Raw genomic sequence first — 9182 nt, forward strand, 5'->3', positions numbered from 1 at the left:
CTATTTGCAGCGCTATACCAGGCTGCGTCCGGAGCTCTGCTCTCCAGCTATCCATTTTCAGGGATTGGGTCTTCCTCCCTGCATCCTTATCTCCTTAGGTCTTGAAGACGGGATTCTTGCTGCCCCCATCATCTCGGTTTTGACAGTAACTTCTTATAACGGGCCATTTACGGTCAATTCTCTTCAGGGGTTGCCATAGAGCTTCCTCACCCGGGTGTCGTGCCCTATAGGTCGCCTTTTTCGGCAGCCTCTCCGGTCTGGGAGTCATTCCTCTCACTGAGAGCGTTCTCTCGTTTGTGAGTCGCATCGTTTGTAGCGTTCTGTGTAGCGTCCGTCTCTGTGTGTGGTGTGTGTGTGGAGCTGCTCTGCCCAGGGCTGTTGAGTCGGGGATAGGCGGAATAGCAATAGGAGCGTACGGTTAGCGTGCCGATACGGCCCGTCCGGAATTGTTTGGCTCTCACTCGGCATCTGGGTGACTTGTTTGATAACTCGGTGTGATTTTTTTCCAGATGCGGACTGGCTAGATGCCCACTGAAGAGCGGCAGAGGAGGAGATCAGAGTGCCGTAAGAAGGTAGGTCCGGACAAGTTTGGGAGTTGCAGGGGATGGCTTTTAAAGTTAGCGTACGGGAGAGGGCTGTCCGGGAGCGGTCGCCTTCGGGTAGGCAAAGGGAGCGGGTTACTCGTCGGCACCGTGCTAGACCGCGCCGGGCGGGGCGCTTTCAGCCCGCGTACGGTTGTGTCACGTACATTGCGTTGTCTGTCTTATGCTGTATGCCGCACCTCCCTCGGGTCTCGATGCCTCCGCTGCTTTTTGTGATCACCAGGTACCTTATTAGATCTCATGAGTCTTGAATATCTGTGCTCATTGGTATTGAGCTCATCAAGCCAGTTTCTCTCTTGTAGTTATAGCTTAAAGCATAGCTCTGTTTGGCGTGCATCGTGTCGTAGATGTTTCTGAGCGGACGTCTATTGTGGCGCCCAGCCGGGCGCTGCCAGCAGCTCCTCCGAGCGTTACGTTTGCCCCAAGTTCTTTTCTCAGGTTTCATTCCCCACGTTTTTAAAGGACTTAGATCTTAAAACACAGCTTCTGATGCATCTGTCATTTCAGTTTTGACAGCCTCTTTCTCTCGCCGGCCAAGGCCGTCGCCTCTTTCCCGGGGCCGCTATAAAGCACCCGCAACGTCGCGGTGCCGTACAGCTTCCTCGCCAGTCTTACCTTCGCCACGGTAGCCGTTCTTGCTCGCGGCCTTCTCGTGTCTCACGGTCGCGTTTGCGGAGTCTGTGCGCCGTGTCGGGGTCGGAGCCGCTCCCCCCAGGGGTGTAGCAATGTTAAAGACAGGGGTAGCGTAGCTTTGTGGCGTGGCGGTAAAACATTGGCGTGACCGAATTCTTTTGGTGAAGACGCTACAGTCCATCTCTGGGCAAGTATCTGTAGACAGCTGTCACAGTTTCATTGCATTGGCGGGGGTCTGAAGCTGTACTCTGGCCTTCTGGGAGCAGCAGTTTGTGCGGTAGTTGAGTGGGTTCGATCTCAAATGTGCCTTAGTTGGTATATTTGGGGTTTGGTGTATCTCTTCTCTGTTTGTTTTAGCTCTAGTTAGAAGGCTTATGCAGAAAAGATGACAGACCTTTCGGTCTCATCAAGCTACCGGTCAGCGGCCACCGCGTTACTTTGCACAGTTTGTTTGGGTTTGTCAGAGGCCGAGCGACCAGCCGTGCGTCACAGGCCCCCGGAAGAGGCGAGAGGAGCGCCGGACAAAGGCGGGCTGGCGTCCGACGTCAGCGGATCGGCGTGTCGGCGACTCCGCCTAGTTCACGGTTTTCCGGTTGTTTTTTCTAGGCGCGAATCGATGCGCGAATGGGATATCCGCACCGGAGCGAACTTAAGCGAGGCGAGCGATGACCGGTGCGCTGACGTAGCAGTTTTCTGAGGTGTCGTATTATAGACGTAGCTAAAATCACATCCCGTCCTTTGAGTTTTGTAGGTGGCGGTCAGGCCTCGGCACGGCAGGCCGAAGAATCCGAGTCCGAGCGGCCGAGGAAAAGGGACGGGCGAGAGGAAGGCGTTTCCAAGGAGGGCTTCGTCGCAGCGGAGGTCGACGCCGGGCGGCACGTCGGCGCCCGGCGACGCTCTGTCTCGTGAGGGATGAAGCGGAACCCGGCGGATGGGGGAGCGTCCCGGTTAGATGACCTTTTCCCCATGAGAAGGGAATCTGGATTCTGCCCTCTGAAAGGTAATTTAAGGGGCAAAAACGGTGGTTGGGGGCAGGGCCAGCAGGGGTTTAACGTCAGGGTAGCAGAGGGCTATTTAGTGTGCCTCGAGTCTAGGGACAGATAGGGGTCCCGGGTCCATCGTGCCGGACATAAACATTCTGGCCTCTCTCAGCGTTGCAGCGTCATTTCCGTGATCTGCGCTTTTTCACGCGTACGGCGCCTTACGGCAGGTCTCTAGGTTCCGCCGCACGCGCTCGGCGAGCATCCGCGGGGTCCGCGACGCATCGTCGCTTCGGAATACGGCCTGTCGAGCGTTTCTCGTCTCGCGATCGGAGCTTAAAGCGAGCCTCGCATCGCAGACGTTTCTGCGAGGTGGCCTTTGTGGAGGCGGTCCGTGCCGGACTCACAGTCGTGCTCTAGAAACTTCCGCCTCAATTGAAGTTTGATACCATCTTTCATCCCTGTATGCTGTGGGATGCCGGACTCGTCCAGTCTTGGTGCCGAATACAGGGCCATTTTGACCCAGCAGAAGGGGCCTGGGGGAGTCCAGCTTGGGCGAGAGCAGGGATTGAGCAACTTGCTTATCTTGCACTGATAAGCACCGGACCTGAACAGGGGCAGGAGATGAGCAATTTGTTCATCTTAACAAGATGCGGCGTGTGACGGGTGTACTCCTTAATCAACTAAGTGACGCCTGGGGTGAGGGGGAGCCTCCTTCGCAGCTCGACCTTACTTTGGTAAAACTAAACAGACCACCGCTCCTCTGTACCAAACGCCTTTGTTCTCTGCCACTTCCCCCCCGCCCAGCCCCGACCAACCGCACAACAAACCTTGTCAAGGGCCAATCGGCACACAATACCTGACTTAGTCCCACCTCGCCAAAAGTATAAATCTGGCATTTAGAATCCTCTTTTTTGAGGACGAGAACTCCAACTATCCGGACCTCTCCCCTCCCCAAGTAGGGAGGCCTCTTTGGTAAGACTTGCGCCTCCGATTATGTCGGATGTTACCCCGGGAAAACTATCGTTAACAAAACCGCTGAACTATTAACTTGAGCTCAAAATTGTTGCAGTAAGTGCATTTATCGACTGCCATTCTGAACCTCTTATATCTGTCGCCTCAATAAACTACCTATTTTTCTTTTCAACTTTGTGAAACTGTTTCAGTGTAAGTCCTCAGTGGGGCTCTAACAGGCAAACGTTGACTCTGATATGTGGCTACACACATAATCCTTTAGATGTAAACCGTTGACCAAGTCTGGGACTAAGACTGGACCTAGCCGCACCTAGGCTCCTCTCTGAGAAGGAGTTTAGAAAGCAAGGGGGTCCTTTCTGAACCTCGTGACTCAACGGGAGGGCCTCCCTCGGCCACACATCAGACTCGTACCCTTTCACGCGACATATGCTTAGAGGCTTGTGTCTTAAAGCCTAGCTTGTCACACACCCCCGTTGTTCTGGTGTTGTATTGCCTTGCCGCAATTTGTGTTGGTTTTGACCACCGTCTGTGACGTCTTGTTTTGTAGCGCTTTGTGTTGTATTGCCTTGCGCAGCCCTGTCTTTGGCTGGGTATTGCATTGCGCTACTCTGTATTCGTATTGCCTGCCACCGGAGACCGCCTCGCGTTACGTGGGCCCGTGCCCCGCCTCGCCTCGCGCCGGTCTGCGTCGCGTTACGTGGGCCCGCGCCCCACCTCGCCTCGCGCCGCTCTGCCTTGCCGCTGCCTGCCAATGGAGACTGTCTTGTGTTCAGCGACCCGGTCCTCTGTGTCGCGTTGCGCGGCTCTGTCTTTGTAGCGCGTGGCCCTGTATTTGTATTGCCTGCCATTTGAGACTGTCCAGTGTTACGTAGCACTGTGTTCATGGATGCTTTATATTTGGTTGTATATTGCAGTGCAGTGCTTGGCGTTGCCTGGTGTTCGGTATGGCTCTTGTTGCATTTGGGTGGTTGGGCATTGCAGAGCCGGCACAGAGAGCGGCCCCAGCCCAGGATGGTAATCTGTCAGTACAGTCGGTTGGGGCGGAGGTCGTACGGGCCGTTTTGCGAGGCAGAGGGTAATTGTCGGCCAGCCGGCCCTAGAGCCCTTCCGTTGTGGTTTTCAGGTGCCACGGCACGATTTGGATTCCCGCACGACAGCCTCGAGTGAGGTTTTTGTGGAGTATCCAAGCAACAGCGAAGGAGCGGTGCAGTTAGCAAGGCATCTTCCCTGGTCCCTGCCTATGAGCGCTAACTCTACAGAGTCAGGCGGAGCGGCGATGCTGACTTAAGGGACAGGGTGAGGCCGTTTCACAGATGGGCCAAGAATCGGGGCCGTGGCCCGTCGTGGCGGGCGGGTGGCAGAATGGATGTGCGTTTGGGTGAGGGGTGGAGCGTCAGGTTGTGGCGGTGCCTATTTTTGTGTGTGTTGGGCTGTGTGTGTGTGTTGTGTAATTTTTTTTCTTCCAGGTAGAGCAAGCTAGTTTGCTTTTTGAAATTAGAATAAAAAAAATCCCAGCTGGGGGATTTTTTTTCCTCCCCCGGCTGGGTTTTTTTTTCCCCCGGTCCTGGCCACTCCGCGAGGCGACGTTCGTCGCCAAAGTTCGGAGGGCGCTGCGGTTCGGGCCGGGGTTTTTGCCAGGCAGGGCGAGAGATGAAATTGTGATGGCGTTCCCGAGGAGCGCCGGAAGGAGCGGGCGATGTCCGGTCGCGGTGGAATGGACGTGTGTTTGGGTGCGGGGTGGAGGGTGAGGTGGTGGTGGTGGTGGTGCCTAATTTTGGGGTGGGGGTGGGGGGTGTGCTGTGTATTTTTTTTCTTCCAGGTAGAGCAAGCTCGTTTAGCTGTTTGAGATTAGAATAAAAAAAACCCCAGCTGGGGGATTTTTTTTTTCCTCCCCTGGCTGGGTTTTTTTTTTTCCCCCGGTCCCGGCCGCTCCGCGAGGTGACGTTCGTCGCCAAAGTTTGGAGGGCGCTGCGGTTCGGGCCGGGGTTTTTGCCAGGCAGGGCGAGAGATGAAATAGTGATGGCGTCTCCCGGGAACGGCGTTCCCGAGGAGCGTCGGAAGGAGCGGGCGATGTCCGGTCGCGGTGGAATGGACGTGTGTTTGGGTGCTGGGTGGAGGGTGAGGTGGTGGTTGTGGTGGTGGTGCCTAATTTTGGGGGTGGGGGTGGGGGGGTGTGCTGTGTATTTTTTTTCTTCCAGGTAGAGCAAGCTCGTTTTGCTGTTTGAGATTAGAATAAAAAAAACCCCAGCTGGGGGATTTTTTTTTTCCTCCCCCGGCTGGGTTTTTTTTTTCCCCCGGTCCCGGCCGCTCCGCGAGGCGACGTTCGTCGCCAAAGTTTGGAGGGCGCTGCGGTTCGGGCCGGGGTTTTTGCCAGGCAGGGCGAGAGATGAAATAGTGATGGCGTCTCCCGGGAACGGCGTTCCCGAGGAGCGCCGGAAGGAGCGGGCGATGTCCGGTCGCGGTGGAATGGACGTGTGTTTGGGAGCGGGGTGGAGGGTGAGGTGGTGGTGGTGGTGGTGGTGCCTAATTTTGGGGGTGGGGGTGGGGGGGGTGTGCTGTGTATTTTTTTTTTCTTCCAGGTAGAGCAAGCTCGTTTAGCTGTTTGAGATTAGAATAAAAAAAAACCCCAGCTGGGGGATTTTTTTTTTCCTCCCCCGGCTGGGTTTTTTTTTTCCCCCGGTCCCGGCCGCTCCGCGAGGCGACGTTCGTCGCCAAAGTTTGGAGGGCGCTGCGGTTCGGGCCGGGGTTTTTGCCAGGCAGGGCGAGAGATGAAATAGTGATGGCGTCTCCCGGGAACGGCGTTCCCGAGGAGCGCCGGAAGGAGCGGGCGATGTCCGGTCGCGGTGGAATGGACGTGTGTTTGGGTGCTGGGTGGAGGGTGAGGTGGTGGTTGTGGTGGTGGTGCCTAATTTTGGGGTGGGGGTGGGGGGGTGTGCTGTGTATTTTTTTTCTTCCAGGTAGAGCAAGCTCGTTTTGCTGTTTGAGATTAGAATAAAAAAAACCCCAGCTGGGGGATTTTTTTTTTCCTCCCCCGGCTGGGTTTTTTTTTTCCCCCGGTCCCGGCCGCTCCGCGAGGCGACGTTCGTCGCCAAAGTTTGGAGGGCGCTGCGGTTCGGGCCGGGGTTTTTGCCAGGCAGGGCGAGAGATGAAATAGTGATGGCGTCTCCCGGGAACGGCGTTCCCGAGGAGCGCCGGAAGGAGCGGGCGATGTCCGGTCGCGGTGGAATGGACGTGTGTTTGGGAGCGGGGTGGAGGGTGAGGTGGTGGTGGTGGTGGTGGTGCCTAATTTTGGGGGTGGGGGTGGGGGGGTGTGCTGTGTATTTTTTTTTTCTTCCAGGTAGAGCAAGCTCGTTTAGCTGTTTGAGATTAGAATAAAAAAAAAACCCCAGCTGGGGGATTTTTTTTTTCCTCCCCCGGCTGGGTTTTTTTTTCCCCCGGTCCCGGCCGCTCCGCGAGGCGACGTTCGTCGCCAAAGTTTGGAGGGCGCTGCGGTTCGGGCCGGGGTTTTTGCCAGGCAGGGCGAGAGATGAAATAGTGATGGCGTCTCCCGGGAACGGCGTTCCCGAGGAGCGCCGGAAGGAGCGGGCGATGTCCGGTCGCGGTGGAATGGACGTGTGTTTGGGTGCGGGGTGGAGGGTGAGGTGGTGGTGGTGGTGGTGGTGCCTAATTTTGGGGGTGGGGGTGGGGGGGTGTGCTGTGTATTTTTTTTCTTCCAGGTAGAGCAAGCTCGTTTTGCTGTTTGAGATTAGAATAAAAAAAACCCCAGCTGGGGGATTTTTTTTTTCCTCCCCCGGCTGGGTTTTTTTTTTCCCCCGGTCCCGGCCGCTCTGCGAGGCGACGTTCGTCGCCAAAGTTTGGAGGGCGCTGCGGTTCGGGCCGGGGTTTTTGCCAGGCAGGGCGAGAGATGAAATAGTGATGGCGTCTCCCGGGAACGGCGTTCCCGAGGAGCGCCGGAAGGAGCGGGCGATGTCCGGTCGCGGTGGAATGGACGTGTGTTTGGGTGCGGGGTGGAGGGTGAGGTGGTGGTGGTGGTGGTGGTGCCTAATTTTGGGGGTGGGGGTGGGGGGGTGTGCTGTGTATTTTTTTTCTTCCAGGTAGAGCAAGCTCGTTTAGCTGTTTGAGATTAGAATAAAAAAAAACCCCAGCTGGGGGATTTTTTTTTTCCTCCCCCGGCTGGGTTTTTTTTTCCCCCGGTCCCGGCCGCTCCGCGAGGCGACGTTCGTCGCCAAAGTTTGGAGGGCGCTGCGGTTCGGGCCGGGGTTTTTGCCAGGCAGGGCGAGAGATGAAATAGTGATGGCGTCTCCCGGGAACGGCGTTCCTGAGGAGTGGTCCTCTGGAGTTTTGTATTTGCCTGTGATTGAGGTAGTAGTGTTAACACTAGTAGCAGTGTTGGTTTTGAAGGCAAAGGGTGTGGGGTCTTACTCTATGTGAGCAGTGTTGAGGAGGAGCAGGTGGGCATGCAAGAGGGTGTAATGGATGTTGTAGAAGGATGGGATTGTAAAGGTCTTGCCTGAGCAGTGTAGATTCTTGTGTAATAATGTAAACTAACGAAGGTGTTTGGTGTTATTCTTTACAGGCAGGGAATCAGAGTAGCTATTCAGGTGACTGCAAGCTGCACGTGTTTGGCCAGGGGTTGGAATCAGAGGATCCAGATTCCATTGTAGTAGAAAGTTCTGGAACGAGAAAAAAGTTAAGTGAAGCAGGAGAGATTGACTGTCAATGTGCCTGAGCTAGTAATTGACATTGCTCTGAGCCCTTGCCATGGTGATAGTGTATCAATGGAAACATCTGTATTAATGCCTAATGTTGTTGATCTTTAAAGAACGTATCAATAAAGGTGAAGTAATAAAGAATGATTTTTTTTTTTGTTGTGCCGGTAGTGAAATGTTTGCGTGTCAGTCATTATTTGGGTGTTATTGTTTGTGTTTGAGTTTTGTCCTAAAGGAGGGGCAGGAAAATAATTTGTGTGTCTGTTGTCAGTGTTGTGTTTGTCTTTGTGGTTCTGTGTCCCTGGTGGCCTTTAATGTTATGTCTTTTGTTTACACACATATTGTGAACAAAAATATTACTTAAAAAAAAAATGTAGTGTAGTTAAAATAAAAATAATGGTTTAAAGAAAAAAAAATTATAAGCAGCAGTAGAACATGTCACCTCCCTGGGAGTAGTAGTTTAAAAAAAAAAAAAAATTAAGAAAATAAAAAAATCTACTCCCAGGGTGCGTGAAATTTTCTACTGCTGCACCAGACTTATTATTTTTAATTTTTTATTTAGATACACTATACATATATAATAATACAACCGTATACTGCACAAAATCATACAATTTACCTGTGCAAAACCCCCTCAATCACAGGAAAACTACAGAAACCAAAGTTTCCACTGTATACCGCCCTTCCAGGACCTAAACCAACCATAGAGTTACCGGTACCCACACTAGACAGGAGCCAAAACCCGTCCCGTCCAGCAACCCCCTCCACTCTCTATGATCCCCAGTCCTCCAAGGCCTCCATTTTAAAACCTCTATGACCAGAAGCCCTACTCTGTGGTCGGAAGTCCTCCATGGGACCAGGAAGTCCTCCAACACCCCCGGCACCCCGTCTCTATGACCGGAAGTCCTCCTTCGGACCCCTGAAGTCCGCCAACTCCGACGGGAAACAGTGTCCCGAGAACCCGGAAGTGCCCCCAAACCCTAATAAAACCATCCCCCGCCACCGGAAGTCCTCCAGACACACCGGAAGTCCGTCAATTCCGGCTAGAAACAGCCCGCCCCGCGACCGGAAACCCCCTAAATAACCCGGAAGTCGGCCATTTTGAAAAAGTGACCTTACAGGGCGGAGCCTAGGGTTGCGACCAGACCCCTAGGCGGGGCCCAGAGTTACAGGAGGAGCCTAGGGCAGGGCCTAGGGTTACAGCACCCATTACAGTCTAGAGTTACGGTTACAGCCATTAGGGTTTACAGCCACAGGGGTGACGGGGTGACAGTTAACATGGG

At 54.4% G+C, this 9182-nt stretch overlaps 1 long non-coding RNA gene across 1 annotated transcript; it reads left to right on the forward strand.

Annotated features, from left to right (window-relative positions):
* The first annotated feature begins 215 nt into the window (after positions 1–215).
* On the forward strand, positions 216–2517 carry LOC129200524 (uncharacterized). Its single transcript, XR_008574955.1, has 3 exons — positions 216–572; positions 1987–2235; positions 2388–2517. It is a non-coding gene; the product is annotated as an uncharacterized LOC129200524 (long non-coding RNA).
* Positions 2518–9182: the final 6665 nt, after the last annotated feature.

This window comes from Grus americana, unplaced genomic scaffold (assembly GCF_028858705.1).
Source record: "Grus americana isolate bGruAme1 unplaced genomic scaffold, bGruAme1.mat scaffold_260, whole genome shotgun sequence".
NCBI lineage: Eukaryota > Metazoa > Chordata > Aves > Gruiformes > Gruidae > Grus > Grus americana.